At 39.3% G+C, this 21,410-nt stretch overlaps 1 protein-coding gene across 3 annotated transcripts in view; it reads right to left on the bottom strand.

Annotated features, from left to right (window-relative positions):
- The window catches only part of B3GALT6 (beta-1,3-galactosyltransferase 6), a 297,363-nt gene that overhangs the window by 75,411 nt on the left and 200,542 nt on the right, over positions 1–21,410 (bottom strand). Inside the window, exons 1-2 of one of the 3 annotated variants that reach the window (XM_044063071.1) lie at positions 3,472–3,540; positions 1,912–2,147 (exon numbers count right to left, since the gene is read on the bottom strand). The exons of 1 other annotated variant lie outside the window; for it this stretch is intronic. The gene's annotated coding sequence lies outside the window, so the exon portion shown is untranslated. Of the gene's footprint in view, positions 1–1,911; positions 2,148–3,471; positions 3,541–21,410 lie in introns of those variants that run through there. One more of the 3 variants, XM_044063070.1, reaches the window with a different exon arrangement.

Here is a 21,410-nt window from a genome sequence, read left to right as displayed (position 1 = left end):
TCTGAGAACAGTCATTGTATTCTACAACCATGACATCCTGTCCCGAATGTGTTGCCACAGTTAAACTAGTGTCACTCAGGCTACCTTGCATTCTCAGTATAGGTTTGAATCTTGCATGTCTTTTCTATGCCACTTCCCTTTTCATTTTTACCAAAAAGTCCAAAGGATAACATATCTATTAGTATATTTGTTTCCTCTACAAAATATTCATCCTCACTAATGAGCCTATTTAATCTCACCATCTGGCCTTTCGCAACACTTTTTTATGCTGAATAGGATGGCAACTGTCAAACCTCAATAGGGAATTCGAATAGGTTTTCTTTCTGAAGATGGCAGATGTAATTTTTCTGCCTAACAGTTCTTTCCTGATCAAAATATCCAGAAAATTTATTTCAATTTCACTTGTTCTGAATGTAGATTAAGGTACCCCACTGTACTATTTAGATAATCCACAAACTGTAGTGCTTCATCTACATACCCTTTCCACAATATTCCTGGTTCTCCTCTCCCAGGACCCACAAATGTGGCTCTCCCTTGCACACACAGGACCCCAAAAAGCTGCAAAGTACATGGCTACCACCTTGGTCCATAATGGCTGTAAGTGCTACACCAGAGGGATCAGCAGTAAAAGAAGAGTGGTCTAAGGGACAAGCTATGGCCACAGCATAGTCAGGCCCCCTGTGGCTGAGGCAAACGGCTAGCCTGCTGTGATGCCAAAGGCTGTTTTTAACTTTTTTTGTGGCTGGAACAAGGACTAATCCTAGGACCAGTAGATTATTCCATTATCAAATCAAAAATGCTTCCTTTTCCATAGAAACACAGCAGCAAAAGATGGTAAAAATTTTAAAGTCACTTTTTTTCACACAAAAACACAGTAAAAGCACTTTACAACACTTTGCTATTCCCCAAAAAATAAACAATTTCTTCACACAAAATTACTTCAAACACCTTTAAACTGACAGGAAAAAGTGTGCTCCCATTTAAAAGTACAGTTACATTTTGTGACACTCCAATAAAACACACTGACAGTGTAAAAATAACTTTCTTGAACAAGACAGTACACTAAAAATGTAATGTAAAAATGGAAGATTTGCCCCAAAGGAACTTATCTGCCCAGCAAAGGAACAGCACAAGCAGACAGCCGATCCTTAAGGTAACACACACATGACAGGAGCCCTCGGTTCAAATCCAGGAAAGTAATGTAGGGCTTGGCGCCCAGATCTGTCTTTTTAGTAAGCTCGGCTCGAGCTTACTGATGACTGGCGAGGTGTGAAAGGTGCCCTGAAGCTTCAGAAGCTGTCCAGCTGTTATATCCTTGGCAATATATAACCCAGTTATCAATATGATGAACATTACCCATTACAATAACTAACTGCATCACAGATAATATAATAGCTAAAATAATAATAGTGATAAATAGAATTACAAAGTAACCCCAAAAAATCAAAACTAACGGATTTAAAACAACACAGTTATTAGCATACTCCCATCACATTTCTGCCAGAATGGGCAACAGACTGGAAGATTTGTGACATCTGAAAAAGCCAGAGACACGGGAAAGATAAAAGAACTGGAACAGCACGTCAGGGCTAGCTGCAACATTTAGGCATGCCAAAGAAAGAAAGATACAGCCGTCTTCTGGCAACATTTTTGTCAGTGTTACCTTACAGCCATTTTAAGCGTAGCCAAGCTTCCCATCCCAAAGGTAAGAATCAAACCTTGTACCCTCTGTTTAAAAGGTAAACACCTTAACCTTTATGCCAACCACTAGCAGGGCTTTGGAAGGTCACACAAAATGTAATTTTTTAATCTACATTACTAATATATATTTTTTGGGGTGGGGCCTTGCCCAGGGGCTGACAGAATAATTGGCAGTTTATGTCTAACTCTTATAAACCAGGCCGTTATTACCTGAAAGTTGAACTATTGCTGGTAGGTGCTGCGAATCAAAACGTTGACGTTTTGGAGGATTTTAATCCATTTCTGAATAATTTTTAAGGTTGCTTCCACAATTCGTTTCTGAGGGAAGATTGACTGTCACAAGTGAGGCAGCACAATGAATCATCAGCTCCAAGGCTGTTCCTGTTTAACATTTCAGCTTCAAGCAATAATCAAACATTTTCAAGGTTCCTGGCTATTTCCTTTCACTGCCGAAGTATAAAAGAGAGAAAAATACATTTGTATAAAAAATAAAGCTTCTCATGCTGTTTGATATGAAACATTTTCATTTTAAAGTAATGTAAACCATGTAGTCATCAGAATGTCTAAACTGGACTTGATTTGAGAAAAAGAAAACATACACCAACTACAAACATCTAAGGCTTACACAGAGATACTAAAGTTACAAACTTGCAACAAAAACAATAAATACTTTAAAGACTAAAACATAACATCTTGAATTAATTATCACCATTAACTCTTCAGTAACAAATGAAAACATCTGTCTTCAAAAGCACTGTGAGCTTAAAATTACAGCATAGTTTAAAAACTGATGATCTAAAGAAAATACAGCTAGATGAAATAATGCAAGAACTACTGGTTTAAGAGAAGAATTAGACAACAATGCGTCATGTCAAATGCACTTTGGTAAAAGCTGAATGTAAAACTGTTATCAACTCTAAATTCTGCAGCAGCTTCACAGGGGCCTTCTTTGTACATTTAAAATAAGCTCAGTGGCTTGGATGGATGAACTCTTGACTATGACCCAGACATCCCGATCTTCATCAATGCCAAAGCATTGCACAAGCAGGGGTTGAGAAAGGCATAAAGAGGCTTATGCTGTCTTGCCTGACTTATGGGGGAAGGATGCAGGAACATACTGGGGCATGTGATGTTCCCTGGGGTGACAGACAGCCAATAAAAGGAGGTGCTAGTGAGTAACAAGAGGCAAGGGAGTGGGAGAGTGCAACACATTTAACACAAAGCCAGATGTGCAGTACTCAGCCTAAGACCACTTCCAACATGCCAGGAAGGAGTCAGGACATCCAGTAGAGCACAGTGCGAGAACCCTTTCCTTGACCCATTCCTCACCTCGTGCATGATAAGTCAATAGCTTTTTCTTGAGCTTATGGACCATGTCCAAAGGAAGACTATCCTATCAAACAGGCAGATTGGTATGGCCAATGCATGCATGCATCCTCGTGCATTGGCCATACACGTGTGCCTGTCCTATCAAACAGGCAGATGGGTATGGCCAATGCATGAGGATGAGAAGCTATGCAGGAATGGGAAAAGGTATCAAGGAATGCTGTACGGAAAAGAAAGAAAAAATAATTCAAACAAACCCAAACATTACTTCCAGACTTTCTGGAGAAACAGATCAGACCAAATGCTGTTAAAGTAGGCAAGTGACTATTTTAAATAGCAACATTTAAAAACATACCAGACTACTTTGAAACAGTATTAATGCAACAATATTTAAGGACGATTTTAAAATGTTTTATAGAAAAAGCAATCATCATCAAATTATACTTTTCTGATGCAGTACGTGAAGTTTTCAAAGCGAACCAAGAAGCAGCAATCGATCCACATGATTCTGAATCACAGTCAACCATGTCAGACACTTCCAACAGGTAGAATGCCCTGTGGAAAAAAACTTGCGCTTATTGCCAAACCTTCACATTCCCTTTTAAAGAATCTACTTCTCCTTTCCCACATACAGAAGACTGCTTTATTTAAAAAGAAAAACGTTTACTAGGTTTCTTTTTACTCTTGCATCTCTCCTTTTTCACACAAGATGAAAACATTTCTGAGATGGATATTAAGATAATTGCTTCTTCAATATCTGAATATATGTAAGGAAACAAATACAAAAAAGGAACTATAGACCATTTAACAAGGTATGCAAATATATTTTCTTAATGTCGTCTTATTACAATATTATGATCTCAGAGTAATATAAATGTTTCACACATGCGCACCCACAAATGGAATAATTCCACAACAAAACTCTTAATGCAACCTGCTAAAGCAGACTGACAATCATTACCCACAATGTCTGTGTGTACATATATAAACAGATACTGATACATACATACATACAGATTGTTATAGAGCCATAAGCTTGACCTCCTTAGTAGGAAAATGTTTTCAAAAATGCTTATTAGCTGTTTTCCAAGCAGATGGGAAAACTGGAATGCTCTGAGTTGTATCAGCATAGTTTCATGAAAAAAACAAATCTACATTTACAAACTTTTTTATAAGCTAACTAAAAGGCAATGGATTCTCTTGTTAGCATGGGTGTAGTGTATCTTGAAGATGTCCTTACATTAACCGCTGCAGTCTTTCTTACAAAAAGGATTCCCTGCCATGAAGCCCACCGTCCAGCCAGTTTACCAAAGTCTACCATTGCTTTAAGGTGCCCTGAATGTCACCTGCACACTCCTTACGTAGGTAGGGCATAAAGATGATGTTCAAGCGTGCCATCCTCAAAACTTCTTTGCTGCCAGTCTGAACACTATTAACTGGTCTGTTACCTCCGTCCATTTTTTTTTATTGTTTTTCTGTTTGTTGGCATTCCTGTGCTTACTCCTGTTTGCTGGAGTCCTCACAGTTGCAGATAAGTACCCAGTTGGGTTTTTGGTTACTTTTTCGGTTTGTTTTATGCTGTGAGGTTAATGTCATCCAGGAAGGGTAAATGCCAGTGTGGGAGACTGATTCCCCATAAAGACCGCCACGATACGTGTTTTTTTGCCTAGGTGCTGCTCACGACTATACATCTTGTTCAATTTGTCAGGCGTTTGTCCCCAAAACTCTTCGTAGTAGGCTTTCTTCCCTGTCCTTGTATCTTGAGAACCAGTGTCTTAAGCTTCTTGCTGCAGATACTATGGCTGGAACTTCTTGCCCTGAGGGTCAGCTGCCAGGGAAGAAGAAGGTGCATAAGGTAAGACCACAATCTTACACTGTCCAGCCTCTGCTGGGAGTTTCTCCTGAGGTTATTACAAACCTGGTGGCTCGCCCAGTTGTTTTGTCAGATTCCTCTACCACGTCTGGGTTGGATGCCAGTTAGGATCTGGTGGGGAGCATATCTGATGAGGCCTTGCAGACGTCCATTTTGGGCATTCAGAGGGAACCATGGTCGACCATTTCCGAGGGGTCTATGGTGGTTCCACAATTTATCTTTAGGGAAGAGGCTCCTATTGCAGTTGTGGAATGCCAACCCGAGTCTGGGCCTTCACATGTTTCTAGGATGGATGTCCCCTTAAAAAAAGAAACAGAAAACTAATCATGTTTCTTCTGCTCCTAGGGATCCACAAAGTGAGTGGCAGAAATTTACTTGCCCTGATAACTTCCTGGGCCACTGCGGAGGCTGGCTGCTTAGGTTATTTGCTACTATTTGTTTTAATATTTAATTTTCATAATTGAACACCCTTTTAGAAAGGCATTAAGACACTCTGATTGGTGGCAACATTACCGTATTATTTTGGGGAAGGGACACAGATGGAAACCAGAGTCGGGCTTTCCCAGAAGTGTTTAGATGTGTGAAATTTAATTTAAGAGCGAGTGTATCAGAGGTCCTAAATTGGGATGGGCTGTCTCTTGGCAATTTACAGGATTAGTCAAGAGGGTAGTGAGACCAGCTATGTTATATGGGTTGGAGACAGTGGCATTGACAAAAAGGCAAGAGTCAGAGCTGGATGTGGCAGAGTTAAAGATGTTAAGATTTGCACTGGGTGTGACGATGGTGTACAGGATTAGGAATAAGTATATTAGAGGGTCAGCCCAGGCTGGACAGTTTGGAGACAAAGCCAGAGAGGCAAGATTATGTTGGTTTGGACATGTGCTGAGGAGGGATGCTTGGTATATTGGGAAAAGGATGCCAAGGATGAAGCTGCCAGGTAAGAGGAAAACAGGAAGGTCTAAGTTAAGGTTTATGGATATGGTTAGAGAGGACATGCAGGTGGTTGGTGTTCATAGAGGGCATTTATAAGCCTAGCCAGAGTGTGTCGGCTTTCACCGCCCCATTGATTAATTAACTGAGCCTCTGGCAAGAAGAGCCAATGAAGTGATCCCAGGGGTGTATTTTCTGTTACCCATCCACTCGTCAAGGTTTCTCTTGAAGAGTGTTAGTGAGGGGCTCTGCCTAATGTAGTTAGGAATTTTGTTCCAAAGTATGGGGAGTCTCTGTGACAGGAATCTATCCCTCCAGCATGTTCTATTTATTACTGTGGCATGGTTTAGCTCACTAGAGTGAGTGGCTCGCAGTGTCTTGGATTTCTTTAGGTGGAGCATGTCCATCAATTCTGAGTTGGACATGGCTTTGTAAGTCAGGCAGAGATCACCTCTGAGTAAGCGATTTGCCACTGAGTACAGCCGGAGTTTTTCCATTCGGGCTGCATAGGACATATGTTTGAGGACAGTAATCCTCTTGGTGAGGTACTTTTGTGGTCTTTCCAGCTGTTGGAAGTGTCTTCTGAGGTACATCCCAAATGGGGCATTGTACTCTATGATGGGTCTGATGAGTGACGAGTAGAGGGGCACTATAACCTCTTTATTTCTAGATGCGAACCCTTTAGTAATTAGATGGGTTACATAGAAGGATTTCCTAACTACTTTGGCAATATGATTGTGAAAGGAGAGATTACTATCTACCTGCGTCCCCAGATCTCTTATTACCTCTTCTGTATTAAGGGGGCTGCCACCTATGTGGTAAATCATGGGTGTTTGTTTTTCCCAAACTGGATGACTATGCATTTTTTGGCATTTAGCTTGAGACCATGACTTTGACACCAGGTATCCGTCTCAGTAAGGCCCTTTTGGAGAATGTCCGTGTCAGTTGGAGATTATGGCTCCCAGTTTGCAGTCATTAGCAAACTTGGTTAGCCATAGTCCTGCTGTGTTTGACTGTACTTCTGAAAAGTATATGCCTAACAGTAGAGGTCCTAGGACCGAGCCTTGTGGGACACCACTTGTGACTGGTTTAAAGTCGGACCTGGAGCCCGCTATTCTTACCGTGTGAGTTCTGTCTGTAAGCCAGTTGGCAACCCATCTCATGACGTAGGGGTTTATGTTTAGGCTGGTGAGTTTTCTTTAATTCCCGAGTGGGGAATGGTGTCAAAAGTCTTGGCAAGGTCTGTGTGAAACACCTTCCCCTCATCTACAGCCTTGGTGACCGTCTCGAAAAAGTCAACCAGGTTTAGTAGGCATGATATGCCCTTAACAAAGCCGAACTGGGTCGGGTCAAGTGTTTGGAGGTTCCCAATGTCTTTGTTAATGAGTTCCATGATGATGCATTCCATAGCCTTGAAGACCAGGCTAGTCAGGCTTATGGGGCGATAGTTACCAATGTCAGTTGTGGCCCCTCCTTTGTGGAGTGGAATAACCGCTGTTGTGCATCATTCTATGGGCACGTAGCCCGTGAAGAGGCTGAGGTTGAACAGTGTGTTTAGGTGGGGGGTTAGTTCGTTCTGTAGTTCGTGTAAGACACAGCCAGGGACACCATCTGGCCCCACTGACATTGTGCTTTTGGATTTTGAAAGGGTTGTTTTCACCTGTGCGTCTGTGATTTCCGGGACACTACACTTTTCCGGTATTGTTGTGGCCAATTTTGGGGGTGAAGTTGCAATGAATTTATCTTCCAGGATGTTGGCAATATCAGTAGGTTCAGTATATTTTATGCTGTTTTGCACTAGCTCAGAGCATATCTGTGAGTTGCCACTTAGATTCTTGACATAGCTAAATAAGGCTTTGTGGTTATGTTTCGAATCCTTGGCTATTTTTCTTTAGAAGTTAGCCTTGGATGATTTTATGAGGGACCTTAGTTTCTTACTGATACTGATCAGGGATGTCTTTGCTTCTTGGGATTTGCTTTTTTTCTGAACTAGTTTCCTCCTTCTATTGTATAGCCTGTTTATGGCAGGGGTCCACCAGACTGGTTTTCTTCTCTTAGGGGAGTGAGTCTTGGTTTTGCTAGGGATGGCACGATCCATGCATCCTTGTAGATGCTGATTGAGTGTATTTGTAAAGGTTCCTGCACCTTGGACACTGTTATCCTTTAGCGTGGAGGCTGTGAAACTTACCACCTCTGTCTTAAGTAAGGTGAAGTTTGCTATAGAAAAGTTTTTCACTGTGATTTCCTTGCTTGGGGGCGGTGGTGTGGTGTGGACATCCAGAGTGATTAGTTTATGGTCTGTGATGGGTTGACCTCTGGTGCGGAACACCTGTCGCCCATGTTGGTGATGACCTGGTCCAGTATGCTTTCACCTCTGGTAGGGGAGTTTACCAGCTGATCCAGGGCATTTGAGTTGATAAACTCCAGGAAGCGCTGGACCTGGGAGTTTGTACTTGAGTAGTTTTCCCAGTTAATGGTAGGGCAATTGAAATCGCCCAATATCAAGAGTGTTCAATAGGACCTTCATGTTTTCCAGTGTCTCCAGAAAGGTGGAGTGGGGGTTCTGGGTCATGGAGGGTGACCTGTAGCAGGCCACAATTTGCATTGTAGATTTGCCCGATGTTAGCTGCACATGGATGATCTCAGAGGTATCATGCTGCACCACTGACTTGGAGGTGTAGGTATCATTGATGAATATGGATACACCCCCTCCTGTTGTGTTTCGGTCCACGTTCTGTGGCCGAAATGTGTGGTATGAGTTGTAGCCTGGTAGTGCAGGGATACTCTGTGGAGCCTTGAACCAGGTTTCAGTTACTGCACAGTGTGACAGAGAAAGATGCAAAGGACATGAAGAAATGGAAACAGATGATCCGCTGTGGCGACCCCTAACGGGTACAGCCGAAAGAAAAAAAGAAAAAGTCAGAATTATGGCTATAATTCCCAAATGTACTAAAACTAGGCCACTATATTGACTTAGATGCTTCACATATCCTTTTGTGTAGTAAACACAGCAAGGAAATTGAGCAAATATATGGAAGAGAGAATACACAGACTGAATGACTTAAACCACATCATGACTATAATATATATATCTACACATATATAAGAAACGCACACACACACACACACACACACACACACACACACACACACACACACACACTCACTCTACTATATATATTAATTAGTGTACTGTTTGCGTGTGTGTGTGTGTGTCCACAGGGAAGGTATATACACCCTATATGGATTGAAAAGTTAAAAGAAGTTTTAGAAGATTGACAAGCAAAAATGTCAATAAAAAAAGATTGAAGGAAAAGGGGGGGGGGGGTCGATAGAAAGTGCTCATACAGAGACATAACCTCGGAGCATGTATATTAAAAACAAGCCCCCCACTGCTCCCTTCATGCAAGGCACTGTTACCTTCATACTACTGCTACAGAAATCAGGCAATACCAAGGAAAGGCCACATTCACCAACCAGGGAATTCTAGTACTCGTGCCAATTAAGGTAAGTTGGCAGGAAAGATAATGAAAGTCATCCTACATATTATATCAGATATCCAAAGACATGCAATCTGGAGCGTTTCTCCCCGGGCCTCCACTGAAAACAGGCTCTGTGGAACCTAGTCGGACTTTCCCGGTCAACCAATTTAAAAAAAATATATATATATCCAGTTATCTACATTTCTCTCTCTCTTATATATATATATATATATATATATATATATATATATATATATGGATCTAGGACGTTTGCTCGACTAAGCAAACGACGGAAATCCAAATGGCCGAGCATACTTACGCGAAAGTGCTATTCACCGAAGCAGCACTTTCGCGTAAGTATAACTGTTGCCGGGGCTGTACTATGGTGCGGGTAAGTGAAATTTCACTTTTCCCCACTGTAGTGCGGTCTCGGAGAGAGAATATTTAAGTAGGGGGGGTTGTGGGGGGTGCAGAGGGGCGAAGCACCCCTGCTAAAATGTAAATGAAGTGTTTTTTTTTTTTTTCACACGCTTTAATGAAAGCCCTTTTTCAATAAAAGCGCTTTTGTTAAAGTGTGTTTGGGTTTTATGGATTCGGACATTTTCTCAGTTGAGCAAACATCTTAGATCCATATATCTATATATGTGTGTGGTGGTGCTGCGGTAGCGTTGTTGCCTCAACGTAAGACGCTGTCTGGTTTGATTCTCAGCTAGAGCGTCTTCTGTGTGGAGACATGCGTGAATGGGCGTGCCTTCGTTGAAGGTTGTGGGTCAGGGCTGGTAACTCGGCATGTAAAAATCAACTACCAATCATTAGCGGACCAGAGTTCCGCTGTGGCGACCCCTAACAGGGAAAAGATGAAAGACACAACAACACACACACACACACACACACATATATATATATATATATATATATATATATATATATACGATCGTTGTGGAATTAAATTACAGAGCAGAGGTTGAGGTGAATAATAGAACTGAAGCATGCCTACATAATGTTCAAAGACATGATATTTCTATTGAGCCAGCCCACAGCGGTTCAAATGATAGGTTTAAATCTTTAGTGACTGGACATGATAACGTGTTATTAACTTATGAAGGCAGTGATGATGGTTCCGTAGCAGTCGTAGAAGGTGCGGAGAGTGATGACCTGAAAAGGGCGATTGATCGGATGGAATCAAAATTTTTAAAACTGAAGCGAATGCAGCTACAGAGGCAACACTTTGAAGCTGCTTGTTTACAGAAAAAGATAGTACCCAGAGGTTTACGAGTTTTGAAGATGCCAACATATAGAACGCAATATCCTGAGTTGCTTGCCAAATGGCAACAAATTAACTTAGAGGTAAGCGCTAAGTTTATGACTTTATTAAATGAATTTTTTCGACATGAAGAAGATAGTCTCAGAGAGTCTGTCAGGCTGCAGCAAATTGACTTATATGCACGTTTTAGTAGAAGTAATATTGATGTTTTGATGGAGGCATTATTGGGCAGTGTCTCAGTATATGAGAGGCGACTACTAATACAAAAGTGAGGTAAACTTGACAGAGATATGAAGGACTTTCAATTAGGCCATGTTTTTACTTGGCATAGGGCAGCTACTAATAACTTTCATAATGATAAACGCAACAAAGTTGTAATTGAAAATATAGCCACTATGAGTAGAACTAGTAGAATTTCAGGAACATCATTGGTTTGCCAAGATAAAAACAGTGAAGTGGTGGAAATACCACTTATATCAGAAAATAGAGTAAATAGTTCTGATAAAGCTTTAATGAAAGCTTCACCTGTTACTAGTAACTGTTCAGTGGTATGTAATGAAGATATACAACCTATTAGTTCTGGACGTAATGACAAGACTGCATCATTAGATGTACATCCTAGAGTTAGTAATTCTATGGAACAATGTATGCCAGGGAGTTTCCATCAGTTCCCTTTACCCACACCTACATTCAAGAAAGGGCGCTCAATCAGTCGAGGAAGACAAAAACAGAAGATGTCACCAGAGAGAGCGAATGGGCGAACCCTAAAGAAAATGTGGAATCAAGCAGGGACAACTTGATTTAGAACCTATCTGATAAAGTTTTAGATCAGTATGAGTGTGCAGTCCTTAATAAAGGACTAGGTTTTATACCAACAACCACTAGTCCACTTACTGACTTGATTATTGATTTGCAAACTTTTACTAGAAATGTTTCGTTGAAATTAGAAATGGGTAACACTGGTTTAATTGATCAAAATGCATTTAAGAGGCCTAGTACTTATATGCCTAATTACCATCCCTTGGTCTATGTCTTTGATAAGATGGTTGAAGATGATTTACACAAATATATTAGTCATGGGTATTCTGAACCAGTGTTTTGTAGGAGGAATAATTTAAATTATAATGAACGTGAAGTTTTAAAGAGGTTACAAGCTGACACGAATGTGACGGTACGTCCAGCGGATAAAGGTGGACCAACTGTATTGATGAATACTAATGCATATAAATTTCTGATGTTTAAAATGCTGAATGATGATAAATTCTATGATATTATAGATAAAGTAGCTGTTGAGTCTAAAGTTTACAACATTCAATTAATGTTAAATGATTTGGTAAAGTCAGGTGATATCACTAGAGATTTGTTTAAATTTCTCTATGTAGAGAGTCCTATTATTCCAGTGATACACGATTTGCCTAAAATCCATAAAGACAGCACCAACCCTCCCATGAGACCCATAGTATCAGGGAGGGGGTGGTGCACAGAACCTTTTTCAGTATTTATTGAAAAGCATTTACGCCCTTTGATTAATGATAATTCTAATATTTTAAGAGATTCGCAGCAATTTTTAAAAGAGTTATATGTGTTTAGTACCAATATTGATAAGGAACGGAATGAGTTGATTTGGTAACACTGGATGTTCAATCGCTATTTACCGTCACTCCCAATTTTGATGGTGTGAGTTATGTTAAATGTTACCTTGAAAGGCATAGCTTGTATAATGAAGAGCTGAAGGATTTAATATGCCTATTTTTGGAAACAGTTCTTGAAAATAATGTTTTCATATTTGAGAGCACTGTCTTCCTGCAATGCGATGGCATAGCTATGGGCACACCTTGTGCCAATAGCTACGCCAATATGTTTCTCGCCTTGTGGGAAGAGGATGTTCTATACAAGATGGAGTTATATGAGAAGAATGTTATATTTTATAAGCGTTTTGTTGATGACGTTTTTCTTTTGTGGAATGGCAGTTTAGATATGTTAGAATTATTCATTGGACAGATGAACCAAACTACCAGCTATTTGAAGTTTACCATGGCTGCTTCTGAAAAGAAGGTTAATTTTCTTGATATATGTGTTGAAAGGTTAAGTGATGGTTCATTTGATACTGGCGTATATAGAAAGGAGTGTTATAGGAACACACTACTCCACAGAAGTAGTATGCACCCTAACTATGTCTTCAAGAATGTAGTTAAAGGTCAGGCAATGCGTGTATCCAGGTTGAATAATACAGAGAAAGGCTTTGATACAGAATAAAATGACTTAAAGGATAGATTTAAGTATAGAGGATATAGGTCCCATGACCTTGATGAGGGGATTTATGATATTAATTTGTTGAGAGAAAATAGAGCAAAACCATATTTCTCTAGTCAGACTGATACTGGTCCCTGTACTAGAGTTAATGCAGCTGCTGAGATTAAAATACCAATGTATTATACTAAAGAGAGGAACAATATATATAATATTTTTAGAGACATTGGGGAGTTTTGCTAACAGACCCACAGATAGCTGAAATAGTAGGAAATAAACCTAAATTTAGATATAAGAACAGAAAAAATATCAGAAGGATGCTATGTTATCCACATGTTGAGAGAGAGATTATGAATACAATAGGTTCATAGGTTCATGCTAGGCTATCTGCCCTGGGGCAATTATAAGCCTAGCCCGATTCTGTATGGCTTACGCAATTCCTTGATTTGAGTATACTGTGCCCTTTTTAAGGTTTAGTTTACTGTGCCTCTGTCTAATAGTGACACGGCAGTAATCCCTGGGACAAATCTACGATCCCCCATCCACCTATCGAGATTCTTCTTGAAGAGATTCAGTGAGGTGCTCTGCCTCACATGAACTGGAGTTCTATTCCAGAGTGAAGGGAGCCTCTGGGTTATGAACCTGTCCCTCCAGCAAGTTCTATTTATTTCTGTGCTGAGGTTCAAGTCCCTCGAGCGTGTGGCTCTAAGGGATTTAGATTTACTGAGGTGGAGCATGTCCATTAATTCTGGATTTGACATAGCTTTGTATGTCAGGCATAGATCGCCTCGAAGTAGGCAGTATGCAACTGAGTAGAGCTGGAGTTTTTTTTAACAGAGCAGCATATGGCATCTGTTTGAGACCCTTGATCCTCTTGGTGAGATATTTTTGGGGTCTTTCTAATAGCTGCAGGTGTCGGGTAAGGTACATCCCAAAAGGGGCATTGTATTCTATGATGGGCCTGATGAGGGATGAATAAAGGGGCACGATTACCTCTCTTGATCTAGATGTGAAACCCTTCGTGATGAGGTGGGCTATGTAGAAGGTCTTTCTAACCACTTTGGCAATGTGGTTTCAAAGGAGATTGCTATCAACTTGGGTCCCCAGGTCCCTAATAACTTTCTCTGTACTTAATGGGTTTCCACCTATGTGGTAATTTGTGGGCACATTGTTTTTGCCAAAGGGTATGACTATACATTTTTTGGCATTTAGCTTTAAACCATGGCGCTGGCACCAGTTATCTGTCTCTGTGAGACCTTTTTGAAGGATGTTTGTGTCAGCTGGAGAGTTGATTATGGCGCCCAGTTTGCAGTCGTCTGCGAACTTGGTGAGCCATAGTCCTCCCACGTTTGCCTGTACCTCGGAAAAGTATATACCGAACAAGAGTGGTCCCAGGACAGAACCCTGTGGGACGCCACTTGTGACTGGTTTCAAGTCTGACATGGCTCCAGCAACTCTCACTCTGTGGGTTCTGTCTTTGAGCCAGTTTGCGACCCATTTCCATGTGAGACTTGTAATTATTGCATATATATTAATAGATCTGGGAGTTTTGTACATCCTGATACTGGTAGAGTATTTAGATTTAAGTGTAAAGCAAGTGTAAAGCTAGCTGTGACATGCAGCATGTTGTTTATTTAGCCACTTGTGTTGAATGCTGTTCATTTTATGTAGGTAAGACAGACAGGCTACGTAAGAATAGGATAAGGGAACATTTATATAATATTAGAATTGGAGCCATTACTAATGCTTTAGCTAAGCATGTAAAGTCTACAGGCCCTAAACATACGTTTGAGTTTATGGCTATTGAAACTATTAAACCTGATGCAAGAGGTGGTAATGTAAGTAATGTTACTGAAGAGAAAGAAATGAAGTGGATCATCCGCCTTCGGGCGGATGTAGGTAAGGGACTAAATGAAAGAATATCTATCAAACCAGTCCTTCGTACTAAGAGTCTTAGGGTTAGATAGGTGTTTAATAGTACCTTTTATCTTACTATATAAATATAGTTTGGATTATTTAATTTGTATATCGGAGGTTTTTTGTATGTTCTTTACATATATTTATGATGTGCATTATTGGTTGAAATTTAAGATTATGTAGTGTCTCCTTTTCTAATATATAAATAAGTCCCAGATTTGCTAATTTGTCCTAGTTAGGATTTTTAGAAGCATCCTATATATATATCTTATATGATGTATAAATAAATGCTAGCCGCTATTTTGGATAATTATAGGCTTTTAGCTATGAAAATTCTGCTATTAAAATATGTAGTTCCTGGAGCAGTTTGTCGTTATGACTGATGAAAAAAATTTAGGGATGGAAGATTTACTATATGATTACAATATGAAGTCGGAAACCATATATTGATTTCTGACTTCTATGCTATTGTACTTCCATTTTCGGTAGTTGATGTTAAGATAATGGTTAATAGTTACTGTAGGTAACAGAAATGCGCATTAACGATGTTATGAAGTCGGCATACGCGTCATATTGATTTCTTGGTGTTTTAGTGTGATGGCTGATGATGCGATCTAAGAAATGGAAGGCTTACTTTATGAATAAGGAATGGCTATATGAAGTCCAAAACCATGGATTAATTTCTGACTTCTTTAAAGTTGTACCTCGATGTTTAGTGGCCAAAGCTTAGACACTGTATATGGCTTTTTTTGCCTTAGGAAAGGTTGCTTTAACATGTGAGTGCTTACCTTTTGAATAGTTTGTCGTTATGACTGATGAAAAAGATTTAGGGATGGAAGATTTACTGTATGAATATTATATGAAGTCGGAAACTATTAATTGATTTCTGACTTCTATGCTATTGTATTTCCATTTTCCGTAGCTATGCTAAGATAATGGTCAACAGTTAAATATATATTGTTTATATTCATTAAATACAGTTTTATGGTTTTTACTGTAAGTAATTGAAATGCGCATTCACGCTGTTATGAAGTCGGTACGCGCGTCCTACAGATTCTTTGGTGTTTTGGTCTGATGGCTGGTGAAGTGGTCTAAGAAATGGAAGGTTTATTTTATGGATAAGGGATGACTATATGAAAGTCAAGAACCACAGTATAATTTCTGACCTTTTTAATGTTGTACTTCGATATTTAGTGGCCAATGCTTAGACATTGTATATGGCTTCTTTACCTAAGGAAAGGTTGTTTCAACGCGAGTGCTTATTTTTTAAGGGCTTCAGTATATTTTGCAGATATTTACTTGAGTAGGACGGTGAGTTTGTTATGTAGTTTTATTATATTTGAAGTTAAATATTGTTTGATGTTTAGAAAACGACCAATTATTATTGAAGCATTTTAAGCTGTATAAATGTGAATTCGTCGATTTTTTAGTTGTTGAGTTTTTATGCTCTGAAACATGAAAAATATACAGTAGTCATATTTAAGATTTCATATGTGAATAATTAGTTTGATTGTTTGCAAATGTACATATATCTTGTTAGAGGAAGGTTTTATGGAGTGGTCGTTTTGAAATGAAGTTTTTAAAAATGCTTACTGATGTTTTAGTTTAACTATTTCCAACGTCATTAAGGAAATGACGTTTTTGTTTGGTTGTATGTGATTGGAAAGAATGTTTTTAAATTACTCTCGTACTCAGTCCGACATGGTCTGATGAAGCAATTTTGTGAAAGCGCTTACCGACTGACTGCACAATAAATTATTCTTTTTGGTTTACGTATCCAGGAGTTTTTATTGTATGAATAACGAGTTTTTGGATTATACTGCCCTGGAATTCAAACGGAACTTGCATGGTTGCTGTCTCTGTATTTTTTGTTTTGTGTTTTATATATATATATATATATATATATATATATATATATACATATATATATATATATACATATATATATATATATATATATACATATATAAAATTAACCACACTCAAAAATAAAATTGAACGAAGAGAAGAAATTTTAACTAAAAAATGAACTTCGTGACAATAACAGCATTCAAAAAATAGTAAATCACACCAATAACTCTTGCAGTACTTTAGCACTTTCGTCTTATTTATTATCAAACTTCTTCAGAAAGACATGTTTCATAATTATGAGCAACCATTTTCACTTCCTTTAAATACATTAGTTCTAGCAGGCCATTTAAATTAACAACAGTTCCTTTCTAATAGTAAAGTGTGAACAGGCAGGGTAGGGTGCTGTGTGCATTTTCATTAACATTACAATCGCAGTTACATAAGGTAAATTGGTCAGACAGTAATAGCCTTGTGGTGCCGTGTGCATACTAATGGGGATCATGTGCAATCATGTGCAAAAAGGGATTGTGTGCAAAAAAGGATTGTGTGCAAAAGCAAAAAAAAAAGAAATTTTATTAAAAATATGGGGGAACTGGGAAGGATGAGAGTCATGCTGTGATAATTCTAATATAAACACGTAACTTATGAGTCCCTGCCTCCAAAGGTAAGTAAAGAAGGGCACGGAGAAAGGTGGAGGAGCCAGGTAGAGAGTCCTACTATGCTTGGGTATCAGTGTGTGTGTAGAGAAATGTGTGGGTATGCCACCTGATAGGGGAGTGGGAAGAATGCAGTGTGGACTTGAGGGGGGGCTGTTAGGGGGCCGCCCATGACAAGGAGTGTGGCGCATATTAATAATAGTGTCCCAGAAGACTGGTCAGTGCGGATGGTACCGCCCGTGGGCTGGTTCGGATGACATCACCCCTTGAATGGCTGCGTGAAAAGTGAGAACGGGGGGGGGGTTGTTGGTGGGGTCAGCGGGGGCTAGCCTGGTGACTGGGAGCGTGTGTGTAGGGGGGAGGCAAAAGTCAGAGAGAGAGACGAAACACATTATATTCATTTGCACAGTTGTAAATCCATAAACACAATAAATCCACTTGCACAATTCTTCAAACCCTCTTGCACAATTCTTCAAACCCTGTCATATTTCAATCTCTATACCATTTAACTGCACATTTAATGTTCAGTGTCTCGTTGAGACCTGGATAGACATCAGCTCTCAGTTCTATCTGCCATTTTAGTTCCTGGACTTGCAGGAATGTGTCCATGTCCCCTACAAATTCTGTTATTTTTTCCAGCGCTGTGAATTTGAATCCTGTGAAGTTTGGGCAAAGATATATCTATATATATCTATATCTATCTATATCCATCTATCTATCTATCTATATATATATATATTGTTCGAAAATACGTTACATCGAACAAAGTAGATGCCCACTTCAGTGAAAGTGCACTTTCACTGAAGCCTAGTCGCCGGATCGGCTGACTGAAAAAAAAAGCTGAGCCCTCCACACACCCCTACTTAAATATAACCAACTCTGAGATTGCACTATGGCGAGGATAAGGGACTATTCCCCTATTGCACTGTATTGTGATCTCAGTACTTCGTTTTTGAAGTTTCGGTACTTCAAACAACTGGTCTCGACCAAGTGGGTTTCAAAGTACTGAAACTTCGTACAGACGAAGTAGACCCATATAGATATATATATATATATATATTAGATACATATATATATATATATATATATATATATATATATATATATATATATATATCTTAGATACATATATATATATATATATATATAGATATATATATATATATATATATATATATATATATATATATATACCCATATAGATACACATATATATATATATATATATATATATATTAGATAGATATATCTATATATATGTCTATCTATAAATATATACATATACACGGGTCGGGTCTATGATTTATCGAAGTTTCACAACTTTGAAATCCATATGGCCGAGACCATATGATCGAAGTTTTGAAACTTCAAAAGTAAAATTAAAAAAATAAAACTCAAAGAAAAAAATTATTTCTTTACGTTTTTGCAGGGGTCAAGCCCCCATGCAGCCACCACCCCCCTGCTAATTAAATATACCAACTTTGAGATCACACTACAGCGAGGAACACGGCAAATCTCCCATTCCCCGCTGTATGGAGTCCTCAATTCAAAATGTTTCATCACCTTTATCAAAAATTCTTGAAAAATGCATACATTCACAAATTCTAAAACATCTCTTAGCTAAGAAGCTTCTAGCTAATACTCAGCACAGATTCCTTCCTAATCACAGCACTACCACAGGCCTGATTAGCTTTACTAACAAGGTTAATCAAAACCGAAATGAAGGCAACCTTGTTTCATCTATCTTTCTGGAGCTCTCTAAGGCGTTTGATACTGTCTCACATAATCAACTCTTAACTGTACTTTGTGAACTTAAGCTAAGCAACTTCACTCTTGCATGGTTCCATGACTATTTAACTGGTCACAGACAAGCTGTAAAATGGCATCTCCTCTTCTGCCTGTTACTTTACCTGTTCCACAAGGGTCTATCCTTAGTCCTCTTCTTTTTAACATATTTACCAACAACCTTTATACTGCCACCCTACATGCCACCTTGGTTCAGTATGTGGACGATTCTACCCTAATCTGTTATGCTCACTCACTCCAACACCTATGAAAATAACACAGGCATCCTTTATTGCAGTCGAATCTTGGCTATCCACTGCACAGCTCATACTAAACCCGAATAAAACTAATCTGATGCCATTTCATCTCACAAAAGTCACAGAGACCACCACTCAATTCAAAATACATTCAAGAAACAATACCCCCATTACACAAACCCCCAAACCAAACTTCAGGCATCATCACAGATAACATGAAGTTCGACTTGTACATTGCTCATACAATAAATAAAGTTCACAAAAAACTTGGAACCCTATACAGGTGCAAAAAATACCTTTCCAATAATTCTAAGACCATTATTGCAAGAACCCACACCTTGTCTCCACACTTCTCTATTAATCCCCCATATTCATTAACTTAACAAATCAGACTTAACCAAACTAAACAACTCTTGCAACAAAATAGCAACATTTGCAACTGATTCAGCTTACATGTTTCATCACTGCCAATCCCTTAAACAACTATTGTGGCTAGAATCACCCAACCTGCTCACCCATAACCAACTTATGGCCCATCAGATACTTTACCAACCTGAAAAAACTCCAGCTCTACAAGGCCTATTAAATCAATATTCATAGGTTCATAGGTAGGTACTAGACTATTGGCCCTAGGGCCTATATAAGCCTAGCCAAAAAGGTACCCTGGCTTTCGCCACCCAAAAAAATTATTTTCCTGTGCCCCTGTCGAGCAGAGTCACAGAAGTGATCATGGGGTGAATTTCCTATCTCCCATCCAATCAGCAAGATTTTTCTTGAAGAGTGCTAATGAGGAGCTTTGTTTGATATAGATAGGTAGCTTGTTCCACAGTATGGGAAGTCTCTGGGACAGGAATCTATCCCTCCAGCATGTTCTGTTTATTGTGGTGACAAGGTTTAGGTCCATAGAGCGTGTAGCTCAGAGGGATTGGCATTTCTTTAAGTGGAGCATGTCCAACAGCTCTGGGTTTGACATAGCTTTGTATGTTAGGCAGAGATCGCCTCTGAGCAAGCGATAGGCGACGGAGACCATCTGCGTAGGGCATCTATTTGAGATCGGTATTCCTCTTTGTGAGGTATTTCTGTGGCCTTTCTAGCTGTTGTAGACGTCTTGCGAGGTACATACTAAAAGGTGCTTTGTACTCTATAATGGGTCTAATGAGTGACGAGTAGAGGGGAACAATGACCTCATTTTTTTCCTGGATGAGAAACCTTTTGTGATGAGATGTGCCGTGTAGAAGGATTTCCTGACTACTGTGGTAATGTGATTTTCAAAGGAGAGACTACTGTCCACCTGTGTCCCAAGGTCTCTTATCACACTTTTGGTGTTAAGTAGACTACCGCCTATGTGGTAGTTCATGGGTACAGAGTTTTTCCAAAAGGGATGACAATGCACATTTTGACATTGCGCTTGAGGCCATGGCTTTCACATCAGGCACCTGTCTCAGTTAGGACCTTTTGTAGGATGTCCACGTTGTTAAAAGTTTCGATTATGGCTCCTAGTTTGCAGTCATCTGCGAACTTCGTTAGCCAAAGACCTTCTGTGTTAGCCTGTACTTCTGAGAAGTAGATACCAAACAGGATGAGGACCCAGGACTGAATCCTGTGGTACTCCACTTGTCACTGGTCTGAAGTCGGATTCAAGCAAACACTTAATATGATCCAGTAACAAATCAATAATTAACATAACCAGAAATAAGAACTAAGAATAGTTCTGGTGACTCCCTGTAGGGTTGCCACCTTTTCAAATGCCCAAAGTAGGATATTTTTTGCAGAAATGTCATATTTTGCAGGGCAAAACATACCCACGGCCAGTACAAAGGACAGAAACTCACTTTTTTGCCAGAATAAAAACTTATTCTTGTAGCATTTGAGTTGCTTATTCTGTTTATTATAATATTTAGGTGTTTCAGATACAAAATAGCTGTTTTATGCAACTATTACAGCAAATATAGGAAATATTTTTGTCCTAAAATCTCAGGACATTTGCTATTTTTTCAACTTTATTGCAGGACACAACTGCCCAAAGAGGGAAGTGGTAACTACCCGTCTCCAAACATTCACTGAACATGTTTGTGGACAGTCAGTTTAAATATCTTTTTTTTACTTTGAATTCCCCAA

The sequence above is a fragment of the Protopterus annectens genome, chromosome 2.part1 (genome assembly GCF_019279795.1).
Source record: "Protopterus annectens isolate FY-2018-M chromosome 2.part1, PAN1.0, whole genome shotgun sequence".
NCBI classification, from domain to species: Eukaryota; Metazoa; Chordata; order Ceratodontiformes; family Protopteridae; genus Protopterus; species Protopterus annectens.
The sequence above is the reverse complement of the archived record's forward strand: the minus strand, read 5'-3'. Positions and strand labels throughout refer to the sequence as shown.